An 18,439-nucleotide genomic window follows, 5' to 3' on the forward strand; every position below is an offset into this window, starting at 1 on the left:
TGTTATTAGTGGTTGTATCGATAAATACTACATAACTAACATATCTTTAGTTATGTCGTAAGTTGTAGTAGTTATGTAAGAAGTTATTAAATTACCGATCACTTATGTCTTATACATTGTTACCGTACCGCATATAATCACAGAGATATTCATGAATTTGGATTTTTGTTACTAAGTCCATATCAGCGCCGAGTCACGAGAAAATGGGTAAACAGAATTTAGTGAAAATCGGTATGTAAAGTATGAGAATAAGGAACTACAGTCTACAATATAAATAATTGTGTATGACGCTCTAATATCACAGAGTACCGGGCGAGTTGGCCGTGCGCGTAGAGGCGCGCTGTGAGCTTGCATCCGGGAGATAGTAGGTTCGAATCCCACTATCGGCAGCCCTGAAAATGGTTTTCCGTGGTTTCCCATTTTCACACTAGGCAAATGCTGGGGCTGTACCTTAATTAAGGCCACGGCCGCTTCCTTCCAACTCCTAGGCCTTTCCTATCCCATCGTCGCCATAAGACCTATCTGTGTCGGTGCGACGTAAAGCCCCTAGCAAAAAAAAAAAAAACTCTATCAAAAATAACATTACATTGACCATTGTTTGTTGTGATGCGCTTATTGTCTTCTGCTTCCACTCATCCCCGATAGATAGGATTACTGCAGCGCAACGAGGTTTTTTAATTTGCTTGACGTCGCACCGACACAGGTAGGTCTTGTGGCAACGATGGGGTAGGAAATAAATAGGGGTGTGAAGGAAGCGGCCTTGGCTTTAATTAAAGTACATTCTGGTGTGACTGGTGTGAAAATGGGAAACCACGGAATACCATCTTCAGGGATGCCGGCAGTGGGGTTCGAATCCACTATCTCCCGGATGCAAGCTCACAGCTGCGCGCCCCTAACCACACGGCCAACTCGCCTGGTCGTACCGACTGTAACAGCCTGCCTGTGTATTGGCGGGGTAAGTAGCTGGGGAGTTGGATAACTTTCTTCTTTAGCATGCCATTCTTCTGGTTCATACATTTTCTGATATTACTGGTACGTAACGCACTGGTTCATCATAATATTCGAGCTATTCAGTGCCTACTCTGAGGCACTGATTGGAATGAGTAGTGTGCATATTTAACGGAATAATGACAGAGGAGTGTTCATGGCAGTCTGCGACCTGGTTATTCCAGCTCTGGAACTTTGGACTGTTGGATCGGCAGCGCAGTACTGTTCGTTGAAAGTGAGAAAGTGTGCGGTTTTTCATTTCATCGAGTATTTTATATGATAACATTGCTTTCAATCGCTACATTCCTACTGACGATTTTGTAATGACCTATGTTGAATTCAGTTAGGAAAACCACCAAGTCAGTATTTCTGAGAATCCCGTAGCGAAGCACGGGTATATCAGCTAGTATGTACTATAAAACGTATCCTGAAATCTGGTCATGAACAAAGGATCAGCGAGTGATAGATATTTTATTTGCGTCCACTGATGGTAAATAACAATAACAATAATAAAAGGACTGAAAAGGTGCTCCGTGTCGAGAAAATTCTGAAATGTTTGTACTTGAACAGTGGGATGATACTAATATATCTACTGTAACTGGTAAGATTTTATGTATTTTACGCTTCTATATCTTAAGCCAAGTTCAAATGTCAAATGTTAGTTTCTGTATGTGCATTTTCTTCTCAATTAGTAACATGTTAAGGATTATTTTTCATTTTATATTGGCGTTACGGACCATCTCTCATTTAACCAACATGTGCTGTGGGTGCGGTAAGTGCTGCCATTTGCAATGTCGCTATAAACGCAATTCTGGCGGCACAGAACAGGCAGTATCGGTATATAGAGATTGAGACGGCGGTAGCTCAGAGCGTTGCCTACGCTATAATAGAAGGCCTGGACAAGCCGACACATTTCTGGGCGAACGATGTAGTTCAGGCAATGGCCGCTTGGATCGCGTTTATGTTCTGTTGTTCTCATGTTCTGTCTATATCTTTATATTGAAGATTCATACAATAACGCGAAATAATACATTTTTATTATCATTATGTCCGGTGTGAATGAGATATAAATATACAAAACAACTTAGAACACACTACACTTCATAGAGTTCTTTCATTTTGCACTATTTATCACAAAGGAATAAAAAATAGGGAAATAGGCCTAAATAGAAGTACTGACCCGATTTTTCCCTAATTCTATAATTTCAACACTTTTCTGCTCAGAGGCTTGCTCTTGAATTTGTTTAATAAATCACAGTCATTAGTCACTTTCTTTGCATTATTATCAAGAACAGGCCTGAAAAATGTAAGTATAACGTATGTGATGTGTGCTTGATCACAGTCGCGGCACTGAAACGTCCCTTTAAACTTTGGAGCGGTAAGGAATTTTAGCTTTCGGACAAGTTTACATTTTCCTAGATATCCTAACGGCCGCGTTGTAAATATTCATACATTTTTAATAAGAAGAATTTGCATCGGTACTTTGTCGGGGAGGCAGAATTCCCCTCACAGTACTTACAGTGTAATCTGATTCGACAAAGTGCAAGTTACATGTTCTGGAGTTATCATTAGGAGCCGGAAGTGATACTTTTCTGCTGCCCTGTTCAGAAATAGCAGGCCTCCATTTCTCCCGTAAACTCGGATCTTTAGGAAAAAGATGCAAATTTATATTTGTGTATATTTCTTCGCTGTGTCAGCTGTGCAGTTAGGCACGCAAAATTAACCATCATAATAATGTTAATAATAAATAATGTTCTTGGCTTTACGTCCCACTAACTACTTTTTCAGTTTTCGGAGACGCCGAGGTGCCGGAATTTTGTCCCGCAGGAGTTCTTTTACGTGCCAGTAAATTTACCGGCAGGAGGTTGACGTATTTGAGCACCTTCAAGTACCACCGGATTGAGCCAGGATCCAACCTGCCAAGTTGGGGTCGGAAGGCCAGCGCCTCAACCGTCTGACTCACTCAGCCCGGCAATAAACCATCTTAACCTACAGAATGGAAAGAGAAACTTACGGTAATTGGCTCCAGGGGCTCTGAAATTTTGAACGTGTGTTGACAACCACGGGGCCCTTAACTGAGTCCTGGCATTTCTTCCACTTACTTGTGCCAGGCTCCTGACTTTCATCTATCCTATCCGACCTTCCTTGGTCAACTCTAGTTCTTTGCCGACCCCTACGCTATTAGGTTTCCGAGGGCTAGGCAGTCTTTTATTTTCACGCCCTTCGTGGCCCTTGTCTTCCTTTGGCCCATACTTTCATTTTTCGAACTGTCGGACCCTTTCCAGTTTTTCTCTCTGATTAGTGTTATATAGAGGATGGTTGCCTAGTTGTACTTCTTCTTAAAACAATAATCACCACCATCACCTTGACGATAATTTGGAAGGACATAACTAAACAAATGTAACTGTGAATGCATCTCAGCAACCATCCATATATTGCAAATCGTGAGACCAAATAAATTAAAAAACGACAAAACTCTTCATAGTTCACGTTAGATAAGACCTTACCGTATAAAATAAAGTTTAATATATTATTTCTTCTCATAAAACATGTTGCAGTAACACACATCATCATAGAATTCACGCCAAACAACAGAACATAAACGCGAACCTAGCGGTGGAAAAGAGAAAATTTAATGCAAGAAATTGGCTTTCTGTCCAGGCCTTCTAGTATCTAGTAGGCTTTGCTCAGAGACAGTAATCTAGGCCTGCTGAAACAGTAATGTACATTGGATGATAGTTAAATGTTTTTAATGCATTCTTAACTTTCTTAACGTGCGGAGCGAGAGAAATATTCTACTATAACTAATTTTAGCTTACGTGTTTTACTATTTACGGTAAAAGATACTATAATCTAATAAGATTATGGAGAAGATGTTAGGCATATTAGGCCTACTCCTCGTGTTAACGGTGTTCATCCATACGAGTGCCGGTAAGAGCAATCTTAGCACTTCTAGCTTTTCATTAGTGTAGTATTGACGAGAAATTGTTGCGATAAACTTATGTGTAGAAATGAATTGTCCCTATCCTCAATTTAAATATTTCTTACATATTTGTTTGAAGTATTCCAACATTTATTCAGACAATGAGTTACAATTTATCGCTAATTAGCACTTGTACATTTGTCCTTGATTTAACTTTGAACGCATTTTTCAACACACTGTTGCTTCCAACTGCAGCACAGTTTTGTACTTACTGAATTGAATTTCTATTTCTACTAGTTAATATTTTAAATTCGCCACCACTTGACGTATAGTGATTATTGTTTTCTAAGTTTACTATTTACGGTAAAAGATACTATAATCTAATAAGATTATGGAGAAGATGTTAGGCATATTACTCCTCGTGTTAACGGTGTTCATCCATACTACCACTTCATGCAAAATTTTGTGGAAATTTATTTCTCTTTCATTGATTAAACTTTTTACATTTTAATTGGGACAGAATAAACCTCCATGCCTTAACTAGTAAAGAGACCACGTCCCAAAAAAAGTCCTATGTTCGATTATTGGTACTGTTAAAGATTTCCCCCCTTCATTTGATAAGATGTGGAAGTTATGACTATAACATCTTGAAGTACGTTTTCTTTTCTTTCTTTTTTCCAACTTATTGGGGTCGGTTATTGATGTTACTTATTACAGTTTTATGTCTGGATACCTTTTACGATGCCAACCCTAGGTGGACAGTGTGTTTTCATACGGCAGTACGGTACTGCGTAGTGTAATATGGCGAGGGAAAATAATGTGGATTGGACAGTAAATTACTCTTGACGAAATTCGTTCAGTTTCGATAACCTTTTAGTAGGCCTACACACGAGAGCATGGTACCGGTACCCTTTTCGCAAGGTATTCGAATGCATTCAGGTATGGGCGAATGGAACGCTTCAGTTTTGTAAAGCCTATGGTAGAATCCGTGTAAACTGCGAAACGGGTGTCTATATGTCTCAGTTCATAGCGTTGCTTACGTTATTATACTAGGCTGGGAAATATAGGGCTCGCTGGCACGGTTGCCAACTCCTAGATACTCATTATCAATAGACATGGATTTGAAAATCACCAGATCTGGATTTGAAAACTCTATAAATTATCCAGATTTAGTAAGAGAAGGCATTAAATTAACACTTACCTCATTTCAATTGTGCTGTACTGCCTCTGGTGTTCTCTTGCGAAGATAGGTCTAGTAGCCTATATTATAGCCATATGATCAATTGAATACAAGTCACAATAAAACACTAGCACTGTTAGAATAATGAAATGTTCACTGCGTTTTATCAATTATCGTAATCCTAACATAAGTCTATTTAATTGCAAACTCTATAGGTACGCAAATTAAAAAAAAACTGTACTATATTTGTTTATTTATGGCTGATCTTTAGAAGTTGAGGGTACTTGGCCGGGATAGTTGTATGACTCTAATGTGCCTATTTTCTGCAGTACTTCTTTCGGTAGATCGTATGTATAACAGCAGTTCCCTGCCGTATTCAATCCTAATTTTCACACATGACGGAATGGAGAGTTTGAATTGTCATTGTATTTCTCAGTTTATTTTTAGTCATATTGACTTGGCTGAACACTCGTTCTACATCCGCAGAAAAATCCCTGGCAAATTAAGAAATATTTGATGTTTGGAGAATATTATGTATACACTTTACAAGTAGGCCTACATTTGGTGTTGCGCTCACAGTGACACACGTATGTCTTTTGTCTTACACTTTCAACGATTTCGTGTGTGGTATCTGTGTTCACTGAAGTTCTTTGCTTTCATTTCATTCATCATCATTTCATGAATTGTATCGCGATATGCAATATTTAATAGGCGACAAAGTGGTATGGGCAATGTACATAAGAAAAATTCAGTGGACTAGTGATTTATTGGTCCAGGGATCGAGCTACTTGCGTTCGAACAGAAATAAAAATATTTATAGGTCCAGGGATCATGCTATTTTTTCTGTTGACCTCCATTTTGCTGTTTGAAGTGGCCGCTCTAGTCATATGGACAAAGATAATGAGAATCTACAGACATAGCACTCCATTCCACGGTGCTAGCCATGGACCTGAAGAAAGTAACAAAAGACGGCACCAGCAGCGCAGTACGTCATAAACCAGTCCTGTCTTCAAGCCTTAAGTATGTTTTCATATTTCTCAAATAACGACGGTATTTCTTAATTTGCCAGGGATTTTTCACTTGATATGTGTAAAAGCAATTATTATGTTCCATTTATGACAAATTTTACAGTGATATTTGGGTGATACCAATGCGCATCGTACCCCGCATTAGAATGAGGAAGTACCGGTACGAGAGACGTTATAGCTAAATTTGCAAGTTCGCTGAAAGTGTTTTCTCCAGTTGAATCACTGTAAAAATCAACTTCTGCCCAAAAATTCACAGTGTCCTTAACTTCAGTCCACTGGATATGATGCAGATTTCTCCACTGGTTTTCTACTGCCACAATAACATTATTGTAAGCATAAAAGAGTTGTGCTATATCAATAATTTGCAACTTAAAAGGCCTTAAACAATTTTTATGTGAAAAGAGAGGAATTTTTTCAAGGATCCCTATATTTTCAGGTAATCTTTGCCTCAGTTGTTGGATAAGTTCAACAATGAATTGCATGCATCTATCGCGTAGTTGTTTCTGTTGGTCTTCAGAAAGGGAGGACGATGATACTTTAGTTTCTAAATCATAACCTGGGTAGGGCTTTGGGCCCAGATGATTATTAATTTCTGTTTTCGGGACATCTACTTTGACACTGGGTAGTAAAACCTTGGTGCATAATGACTTAAGGAGAAGGATTAGGTCACCTAATAATTTTGTAGCATCTTGGTTTCGACTTTCGAACTTCTTATTTACGGTCTGCACTTCACCCAAAATTGGCTTCAGAAAAGACAAGTACAAATAATTCTGAGGGTCGCGATACATTGAATATAAAATATCGGCTATATAACAGCGATCTTTAACTCTGGGGCTGTACCTTAATTAAGGAAACGGCCGCTTCCTTCCCATTCCACGGCCTTTCCTGTCCCATCGTCGCCATAAGACCTATCTGTGTCGGTGCGACGTAAAGCAACTAGCAAAAAAAAAGTTATCTTTAAGACAAGGGATTTCAAAGTGAGTTTTTAACTCGGTCCACTGTTGCATTATTCTTGTCACTGTACTTTCGATGGGCAGCCACCGAGTTTGGCTTAACTGTACTAATTTCAAGGGAGAGTCGCCTTCAATTATTGTGTCTTGATTTATCAGTTTCATTTATTGTCTCGTATAGTTCTTTGTATACTACCTGCCGTAGAGATGATTGTGAAAACCAATTGTAACTTTCCCTTATGAGGAAATCTAAGTTTCTCGGCAAACACCCTGATGCATGTGAAACTGTCAATTGTAGAGAGTGACAAACGCATCTGATTAATTGTAGATTTGGCATTTTAGCCTTTAAGTTAACTTTATATAAACACCATGATTTATGCCTACCATAACAGACTCATTGTCTCTTCCTATTGCTTGTAATGTGGTCAAATCCAAACCTTTATTACACAGACATTTCTCCAAAGCCTCAACTATATCTTCAGCTCTACATTCTGACAATTCTACTAACTGTAGATATGTCACGACAATCTCTCTTTTACTTTTTGAATAATATCTTATAACAATGCCTGGTAACTTGGTAACTGAAATATCATTCGTTTCATCCAACAACAAACTATACCCGTTTTCACTTTCATGTAAATCATCTATCAAATCTTTTTCAAAATGAGGAGCTAACACGTTTTGTATGATAGCAGTGCATTTTCTACGATGCAACTTCAACTTATTAATCTCTTTGCTATCGGGAAAATTTACTTTATACAACTCGCGAAAATGGTCAACCACTTGAACCGAGCAATGTTCTGCTATGAAAAGTGCCGTTCTACCTTCCACTAAATTTGTCTCAAGATGAAGTGGTTTAAAATTTAAAGTTTTCTGCCTATTCGAACTAAAGGGTTCGGCTGCCTTGATGTGTTTAGCAGTGTTCCTATGTTTTTCGATATCTCCTAATATAGCACCTAGTTGAGTTTTACAGTATTTGCAAAAAGCCTTTGGTGGCAATTCCTTCTACTTTTAGTAACCACTTCTTATACCTATCATCCTTAAGCCATTCGTCTCTAAATCTCTGTTTATACTTTGTTCACAACTATACTAACTCTGTAATTAAAAATGTTAACATAAATTAAGAAGTAGACACTACCAAACAGTCCCAACTCAAAAGTCCAGCGCACTATCTTTAATCAACACAGCGACATTGGCACTGGCAGCTGGGCTCCTGGCATGATTTATTCTAACCTTTCCAGTTACAAGTATCGAATGATGTCGACCGAGCTATTATTCACCTTAATAATAAGGGCAATAATGCATGGAGATACATCATTCATGCTGCTAAAAATCCCGCGCGGCGCGCTCTTGCTCAATGGCGCTGGTTTCATTTTCAAGCGAGTCGCTTACGTAAACATGTTATTTTTTAAAATTGACATTTTATTATAAAATCACCAAATATGTCACTAGATTTTAAAGAAAAACACCATATTTTCGACAAGTCGCAAAATTCAAAATTTGTCACCATATGACTTCCTGAAAACACCAGATCTGGTGACAAAATCACCAGATTGGCAACCGTGCTCGCTGGTGGTAAAACTGGTTCCCGCACGAGCTCGTAAAACGCATTGTTTCGCCGCTATTTGCGCTCTTCTTAGCCATAAAATTGCGTGGGCGAAGTATACTCATTCAAACATTCACTAGCATATCAAGACGTATTTTTGTACTTTGAGTTTTCTTGTGCAAGTGCGGGTGATTATAATTTAGCGAATGAAATTAATGACCGTATTTAAGTAATGCGAACATCGGATAATTCTTTAAAAAAAAAACATGCTGTACTCTAATGTTCCTGGCTGTGTACCAAAGATCTGAAAGGACGTGCTATCTTATTTCACAGATTTCCGAAAGACGAGGAAGTTAAACAAAATGGTGTTTGGCAATTTCTCCTCAAGAAACTAGTCTGGGATTTCTGTGGAAACCTGTGTTCATTCCACTTTTTTCTGTCGGCATTTTAAGGACTCAGATGAGTGTAAACACAGCACTATAAATCCTACTTTCGAATGCCATTAAATCCATATTTCAAACTTTTCCCGGACACAAACAAACACATTCCATACAGGAAGACCACATAAGGCTACAGAAGTGGGAAATGAAGCTAAACTGTAAAAGAAAATTGAACCTAATGTAGAACCAAACGCACATAAGCTACAGCCAGCGAAGAGAAGAACCATCCAACTGTAATTATCAGTGAACCATTATATAGAACCACGGCACAGAATGTGCTATTAAATAGCGCTGTTAACGGAGCGGTTGTTTACGGAGCGGGGGCTCCGGGCGCTTTCAATCGGTGCCTCCGGAGAACCTCCGATTGAATTACAAGCGCGTAGTTTAAACTTGGTACGGGAGAAATGAACGAGCATTTGCACAGGAATTTATAACTTGTCGCTATTAATGTGAGAAACTACGCCCCTCCGTTAATACTTTAGTTATTTGGCGATATTACAGATAGCATTCTTACGGACAAACATAATAATTATGTAACAGAATTTCCGATTGAATTACAAGCGCGTAGTGTGAAGTTGGTACGGGAGAAATGTACGAGCATTTGTACAGGAATTTATAACTTGTCGCTATTAATGTGAGAAACTAGGCCCCAGTTTATACCTTTATTATTGAATGATATAGCGATAGCATTCTTACGTACAAACATTGAATGACAAGCGCGTAGTGTGAACTTCAGACGGGAGGAAAGAACGGCATTTTCACAGGAATTCATAACTTGTCGCTATTATTGCGCGAAACTACGCTCCTCCTTTAACTTTTTTTAAAGGCTATTTGTTCGGGGCGTCGACCTATGAAGATCTTTTGCCCCTCCTTGCACCGTATGTGAGGAAACCAGCGTGTATTATGTAAATGGCAGAAGTGTAAAGTGTTGAATGTGAGGAAAGGAACCCATTTATGCCCAAATTATTTTCTTCTTGCGATACTGATAACTTGTATATATAAACACTTAGTATGACCCATTATACATGTAGAAATGAACAAAACCATATTTACTTGTTTAGAGCCCATATAAACACATGGGTCGTTAACGACCCGCTACGCACTTGCTCGGGAAACAGGGAGAGACGATATTCTGAACATCAACCTTAGCAACAATTTATTTCTACAGACTTATAGTTTACGTACTGTACCTTTTAGAAATGAGATTTATAATGACACAAAAAGCAATAATTGTCATTGTTCTGTTTAATTATAATTATGTTTAGTAGCCAAAACACGTAATTTCAGATTCTATAACTGACAGTGGAACTGAGACATTCTTATTCGTGGTACGGGTACAAATCCACTCAGAAAAAGTATGCCAAGGAAAGAGGCATAACCAACGGTCTATTTCAATATATGAAGAAATGTATCTGCTTCGAGAAATGCACCCAAGAATCTATAGGGTATGATCGGATCGTAAAATTTCTTTTACCTGGATGACGAACATTGGGCGAAGAAGAGGGTGGGAATATCATATTAACTATTTCCCAATTGAATGAGTAAGATTTAGCTGTCCCGTTAATACAATTTTCGACTAAGTCTAACGTCAACTTGTTCATTTTCCGGAAGCGGTTCAGGTTCATCGCTGATTTCGGGAGGAGATTATGAATTGAAGTTACTGTTTACCTGCATCACTAACTCTGCTGGAGTCTACACGTACCTCTGCCAAGAAGTATTTCCGTTTTGTTATTTGAACCATCACCACACATAATAACTCTCATCGTACCTCAGTTTCTCGTTCTTTGAGTTTCTCTTTCATATGCTGAAAGGTGTGTGTCAGCAAGCAAATATCGTCTGCGTAGTCCAGATCTTCCAGTCTCTCTAGCAGCCCTCACTGTAAACCCCTTCTTTTCTGCGTACACTTCCTCATGATATCATCTATCACCAGAAGAAAGATGATAGGCGACAGGACACACCCTTGCCTAACTCCGGAGGTCACTCCAAATGCTTCTGTTAGCTTGCCTTCATGAACCACCCGGCACTCATAGTCATTGTATGTCTCCTTAATCAGGTTGACTATCTTCCGTGGAATTCCATACTTCAGTAACAGGCGCCACATGACGTCCCTGTCGACTGAGTCGAAAGCCTTCTCAAAGTCAACAAAGAGCATATACGTATTAGAGTTCCATTCACAACTCTGCTCAATGATGATCCGGAGAGTGTTGATCAAGTCTACACAACTACGACTCTCTCGAAAGCCAGCCTGCTCCTTCCTTAGCTTCTGCTCAGTTGTTGTTTTAATACGGGTGATTACCTTACTGGGAATAGATAGTAATGTAATTCCTCTCCAGTTTTTGCAGTTACTTATGTCTCCCTTTTTAGGCAGCTTAACTATGAGCCCGTTCTTCCATTCCTTTGGCATCTTTTCCTCTTGCCAAATTTTCTTGAATAAGATATGTAATGCTGCAGCTGGTACATCTATTTCAACATTTAAGGCTTCAGGTGGAATGTTGTCTAGCCCAGGAGACTTCCCGCTTTTAATCTGTTTAAGTGCTTTTCTAATCTTTTCTATCGAAGGCTCATCAACACGGATGCGAGCATCACTGTCCCATTCCTCTTCTTCGACTTCATCTACCTGATCAATTCCTCGGTTGAGTATTTACTCAAAATGCTCTTTCCATCTAGCTAATTGTTCATGTTCTCCAGTGAGCATAGTCCCTCCTCTTGGATAATGTCCTCGTTATCTGATACAGTTCCTTCACATCACCTTTATTTGCGGCTATTTCGGCTTGACTTGCGTATTCTTCGACCTGCCTACGTCGGTCATTGCGAGCACTCCTCTTTACTTGTCTGTCTAACTCACTGTATTTCTTCTCAAGTTCTCTTTTAATGTGCCGTGTCCTAGAGGTGAGGATAAGTTGCTTCGTTTCCCTCCGCTGTTTAATCTTCTCCCATGTCTTTTCTGACATCCAGTCTTTCTTCAGCAACTCTCTATGACCTAATGCCTCTTCGCAGGTCTCTGTTAAAGTCTTTTTAATGGCTTCCCATGTTTCCTCTACTCCTTCCATTGCTTCTAGATCTAGGACTTCAGACCGGTTTTTCAACTGTAACTTAAAGTTTTCTACTATCGGTTCCTTCTTCAGCTTGCCAATGTCATAAAGTCTACTTCGCCTCTGGAAAATTCTTGTCTTTGCTGATATCTTAAACTTAAACCAAGCCATCACCAAGTGATGATCAGATCCAACATCCGCTCCTCTCTTATTTCTCACATCGTGAAGCGAGCACCTCCATTTACGACTTACTGCCACATGATCAATTTGATTCTCTGTGCGTTGGTCGGGCGACACCCATGTGACTTTATGTGGGAAAAGCGTCCCTCCAATAACCAGATCATGTTCTGTACACAATTTAAGGAATAATTCACCGTTCTCGTTCCGCTCACCAAGCCCATGCTTTTCCATAATGTGTTCCACTCCTTCATTATCTTTTCCCACTTTTGCGTTAAAGTCTCCCATGAGCAGGACAACTTCTTTCCGTTTTATTTTCTTTAAAACGCCTGAAAATGCTGCATAGAATTCCTGCTTCACTGTCTCTTCACTGCACTACGCAGATATTGCGTATGTTATTCTGAAAACGAGCTGTGATAATTCGCTCTGATATAGGGTGCCATTCCAGAAGTCCCTGCTTTGCTCTCTTGCTCAGTAACAGTCCAACACCGTCCCCTGCAATCTCTCCATGTTCTCGCCCTGAGTACAAGAGGGTCATTCCATTCCGGCACTTCATTTCTCCAAAGTCATCCTCACTTCACTTAAATCAAGAAAATCCAGTCGGTAATTCTCCATTTCTCTTATGATCTGTTTCAGCTTCCCAGGTTCTCTCATTGTACGAACATTCCAACATCCAAATCGTGTTACCTGTTTCGCGCTAAAGGTCGTCAGCTTTTTGTCCGTCCGGCTATTTTTCATCTTTGTTTCTTTAAAAAATTTATTTAAGAGCTTACGAGTTATTGGCCCATAAACTCCGAGTGCCTTGGTGGGGCTGCCACCTTAAGGCCAAGGCACTGGCCCTTACACGGATATTGGTGTATATACTGAAGAAAGAGCATTTCCTCTCCTCTTCTTAACAGTGTATACTTCAGTTATACCGCCGGTACTCGGTCGCCATTTACACAGTCTGTGATAACAGGGAGCAGCACGAGAAGGTTGGGTTTGACATTTGGCTGAGAGAGGCTATGTATTACGCATCATCAGCCCTTGCTCCCTATTATCTCGCCTAGAAAAAGGCAAACCATGGGCAAACATTGTCGAGATCGGCTGAGCGATGACCGTCCGACAAGGCCTCCAGTGACTTCCATCTCTTGGGTCTTTGATAAAGCATGGGGATGAACGTCATGACGTGGCTTCAGAAACTGGAAGCAGATTTCTGTCTTGCCAACATCGATGTCTTGATGTAGAGGAACAAGAGCTTGGATAAAAATAGTGAGTATGTTGAATAGCAATGTGTACTGCCATGTATTCATATATCTGCCTGTAAAATGAAGTTTCTCCTTACGAGATCTCGTTTCCTTATTTTTAAAAGGTACATCGTACTTATAACACATGGTACCCGTCAGGCTCCACCAATCTTAGTAATAAGCCATACAAAATACACCCTGGGGTGTACAAAATTCCCTGTACTTGCGGCAAGGTATACATTGGCCAAACATTGCGGTTCCATTGGTACTCGTATCAAGGAACACCAACGTAATATCCGTCTCAACCAGCCAGACAAATCAGCAACAGCTGAGCACGCCCTATCAACGGATCATGATGTCGCGTTCCGAGATATTCCACTACTACTAACATGTTTCCATTCCTCCCTTGAAGAAGAATGTGAGCCTTTTAGACGGTCACGCCGTCTCTCAGACCAGCAGATGCTTGGAGAAAGTGAGGGGGTAGGCTTTCGTTGCCTATACTAGGAAATGTGTCGGCATTCACCTTAGTGGAGGAGAATGGAAAACCACGGAAAACAACGTTCAAGTCAGCCGAAGGTGGATACCAACCCTTCTCCGTCTCCCGAATTCAGAGGCGTAGAGCCACGGTAGAGCCGTGGGCACCCCTCCTCTGCTCAGTTGGCCGGTCAGAATGCAGAGCTGCCGGACCACGGACCAACCGTGGCCACTTGTGGGCAACTCATCCTGCATCCGCCGATCAGATGTTCGAGGTCTTACCCACGCTAAACACTAGAGGTCTGAGATTATACGGGAAGCTGTGGAAATACGTATTTGTCTGTCACCTACGTAATACGTAGTTGCTAGCCATTAAGAATTTATATAGGTAGTTCTCTTCCTCGTCCTTTCACTATTATCATTTCTTTCCGATTTTTCCAAATTCGTATCCTCCTCATCACGAGATGGTTCACGCCGCACACAGGGAGCTATTTTTTTGAATACCTAGTGGAGAACGAGAGTCCCACTTAATATAGACAACAGAAAAGCATTCTTACTTTCAAGCGATTCAAACCTCCATTCATTTTTAGAGAAGTCTTACACGTGAACAGACGAGCTTATATTTGGAAGACGCAGAGCAAAGTTCTCTGTGAAAAAAAAGAAAAACCGAAAAGCTTATTAACGTATCTACACACAAACTATTAGTATCTATGTAATTTTATCATCATTCATTGTGTCCGACTCGTTGGCAGAATGGTGAGCGTCTTGGGTTCGATTCCCGGCCGGGTCGGGGATTTTAACCTTCCTTGGTTAATTCCAATGGGGCTGGGTGTTTGTGCTGTCCCCAACATCTCTGCAACTCACACACCACAACCAACACTATCCTCCACCGCAATAACACGCAGTTACCTACCTATGGCAGATGCCACCCACCCTCATCGGAGGGTCTTCCTTACAAGGGATGCACTCGGCTAGAAATAGCCACACGAAATTATTACTATTATTATTATTATTATTATTATTATTTTTATTATTATTATTATTATTATTATTATTATTATTATTATTATTATTATTATTCATTGTGCAAAATTTGAATCACCAAAATACCGTATTTCAAGTAAAGTGGGTCTCGGCCCTCAAGTGGCCACGGCTGGTCCGTGGTCTAACAGCTCTGCACTTTGACCGCCCAACCGAGCAGAGGAGGGGTGGCCACGGCTTTCCTGTGGCTCTACGCCTCTGCATTCGGAAGACGGGACAGGGCTGGATCTCACGGTTGGCCCCAACTGTCGGCTGTCCTGAGAATGGTTTTCAGTGGTTTTCCATTCTCCTGCACTAAGGTGAATGCCGGGACACTTCGTAGTAAAGGCAATGGCCGCCAAACCCCTCAGCTTCTCCGAGCATCTCCTCCTTCACCGTCACAAATCTCACGGCCTGAGAGACGGCGTCACCGTCTAAGAGGCTCGCTTCCCCCTTCTGGGGAGGAATGAAACAATTTTAGTAGTAGTAGTAGTAGTAGTGGAAAGTGTGTGTTTGATGGTTACTTACACTAATGCCTGCATTTCATGTACCGGTACATCATCTTTTAATTGGTCAGTTTCGTTTGTAAATGGTCTGAAGGAATGCAGTTTATTAAGTTTCTATTGACTCAAGGGGAAGTATAACTGGGCAACCATCCTAAGCAAAATATGAAAAGTTCCAGCAATGCTTAGAATGAATGTATTGGCCAAGGAAATACAAGCACCATAAAAGGCTTGAAAATGAAAGACTCCCCAGGCCTCGGAAACCTAACACCGTCGGGACAGAAAAAGAACAGTTGACCAAGGGAGGTCGGATAAGAAATATGGAAGCGAGTAGCCTGACACAAATAACTGGAAGCAATGTCAGGCTCAAAAATGTTACAAAAATGGATGCCTCTGGGACCCCTTTCAGTCGCCTTTTACGACAGGCTAGAGATACAGTGAGTGTACTCTACCGGTCCCACCCACGGCGGGGAAGTAACATTACTATTCCTGTCCTATTACTAAATTCAGTAGTCAGCCCGTACCGTAGTTAGGTCTAGTTTTACGGCTGAATATCCTTCCTGACGCCAACGCTGTGTGGTGGGACATCGTTAGTATTACGGTACATGTTTCTCTGGTGGATGGTAGTGTGATGTGTTTTGTGTATATGAAGATAATAATAATAATAATAATAATAATAATAATAATAATAATAATAATAATAATAATAATAATAATAATAATAATAATAGTATCAGGGATTCCAGGCTATTTAAATTGCGCGCCTTGTCTACGACCATCTATGCCAACGGACTTGAACATTTAAACTCTCAAAGAATTTCGTCTTCTACAGTCAGATGGCTCTAACATCGATTTGCTAGCTCACCCTCGCGCACTAAAAACGGACCTAGATCTTAGGAAATTTAATTTTTGTTATTAGTAAACCTTTTTCTGAAGACTACTTTTTTAATGTACCGAAGTTGTCGACACTTCAGCTGGTTCCTCCTCTAATGTAATCTATCAGATACTTGTAAATATGTTCTCTAGCCAATCAAAACCGGGGTTGTGTACAGGAATCCAGCCTATCAGCAAAGTGTGGTTCAATTGAATCGGGAAGCTTCCCCTTACGGAACTACCTAAGGAGGGCACGTTAGGGCCGTCTTGTCTGAATTGCTCCAGTGCCTGGGAGTGTGACTTGACGGAGGTCTAGGAGGCAGGGGCGCGGCCTGCTTGAAGAATATCCAGCGATACAAGGTAATGAAGGATTTTTCCTAAACATTTGATAGCCCCTGCGGTTTAGTTTGAGGGGAAGGTTTTAGCCGTTTTCTTTTAATGTAATGTTGTGAACTGGTGGTTTAAATGTAGGATTTTCGGCGAAGTTTGAGGACTCTGTTCCTATTCCCTACCGGGAAATATGTAATGTAATGGAAAGAAGAGTGATGACCCTCTGCCGACTCCCATTCAACCTTGCCATTAGGTGACGAAAGTTTTCAAACTCTAAATTTTGTAAATCCCGTCTTGGTTCTAAAGGCTCCTCCTTTAGTCATCCTCGTGTAGTATGGGAATAACCTCTGTATCTTTGGGCCATAAACCCACTTAGGTTTCTATTAATTTCTATAAGGAGTGTTGGATTTCGCCCCTTTGCCTCTTGTTAATGGCCGGTTATCTGCAACCTTTTCTCTTTTCTCTTTTCTCTTCAGGCCATGTAGTACGGATAATAATGCCCCTGTTTATCCTGTATTATCCATAAGGTAACTGTTCTTCGTTGCAGCTCAAAACGCAGTCTTGGCATTCACTAAACCAACCATCGTCAAGGGGTCTAGTGGTAGCCCACATCTTGGACTCAGCAGTCGCCCAGCTGGCAGATTCCCTACCTATTGTTTTCCTAGCCTTTTCCTAAATGATTTCAAAGAAATTGGATATTTAGTGAACGTCTCCCTTGGTAAGTTATTCCAATCCCTAACTCCCCTTCCTATAAATGAATATTTACCCCAGTTTGTCCTCTTGAATTCCAACTTTATCTTCATATCTTTCCTACTTTTATAAACGCCACTCAAACTTATTCGTCTACTAATGTCATTCCACGCCATCTCTCCGCTGACAGCTCGGAAAGGTGGACTAAGCACCAATTTAAAATACCTGGGCGAGAAATTGCACGCTCACCATATACAGCAGTGATTTAACGATGAATGTCCGTACAACTGAGCCTTTGAGCCCATAGAAATCTGATCATTGCACGCACCTCCAATTTGGAATGACGCGCCATTGAGCCTAGCCTCTCTGCACATACAACACGGGGGGATGGATGCCACACTAACCTTCCTATCGAACGTGTCAGCATTTACTGTAGCTTGCTCCGCAATGGCCACGGTCACGACACACGGCGTGCTCTCGCGGCGAGCTGGTGTAACTTTTAGATTCACCCTCGTACGACAAAAAAATTGGTTTCCCCTCTTCCTCTTTCTTTCCTTCTTTATCTTCTGTTATTATCTTTCTGTTTTTAATATTTAATTTTTCTTCTCCCTATATATGGGTGGGTACTAAATACATCCCATACAATTTCGGGGGGGGGGGTGGGGGAGGGGGCGGGTGCTCGACTACCGTAGCTCCCCGGAGTCAGCGCTCCTACTCACAATCACCAACCATGTCGTACGATCAATCGAGAATTCATTTCGAACCGTGTAAAAAGTAAGTAAAAAGAACAGGTTTGATTCTGTTGAAGAAAGGTACGCGCGTGCACCGGCGAGGTGTCCCGACATAAACAATCAACACTGCCCCACTCCAGTACTTCAATGGACGGGAGGGAGTGAAGGGGTAGTGTTGAAGGCCACTCCAGTACCACAAAATAGGTGAAGGGAGTTTGCTAAAGGCACAGTGAGTGTATTGCTATACATCCACTACCATGTCCATTTCAAACACAAGTCTTGTACCTGTAGAAATGCGTTAAGCGAGGAGTTGGGGGATGACGCCATGC

General features: G+C 40.8%; 1 protein-coding gene across 1 annotated transcript in view; it reads left to right on the plus strand.

The window, feature by feature from the left end:
- Window positions 1-18,439, plus strand: part of LOC137496915 (uncharacterized) — a 407,120-nt gene that overhangs the window by 188,242 nt on the left and 200,439 nt on the right. The gene's annotated exons all lie outside the window — the stretch shown is intronic.

Source organism: Anabrus simplex, chromosome 6 (assembly GCF_040414725.1).
Source record: "Anabrus simplex isolate iqAnaSimp1 chromosome 6, ASM4041472v1, whole genome shotgun sequence".
Taxonomy (NCBI): domain Eukaryota; kingdom Metazoa; phylum Arthropoda; class Insecta; order Orthoptera; family Tettigoniidae; genus Anabrus; species Anabrus simplex.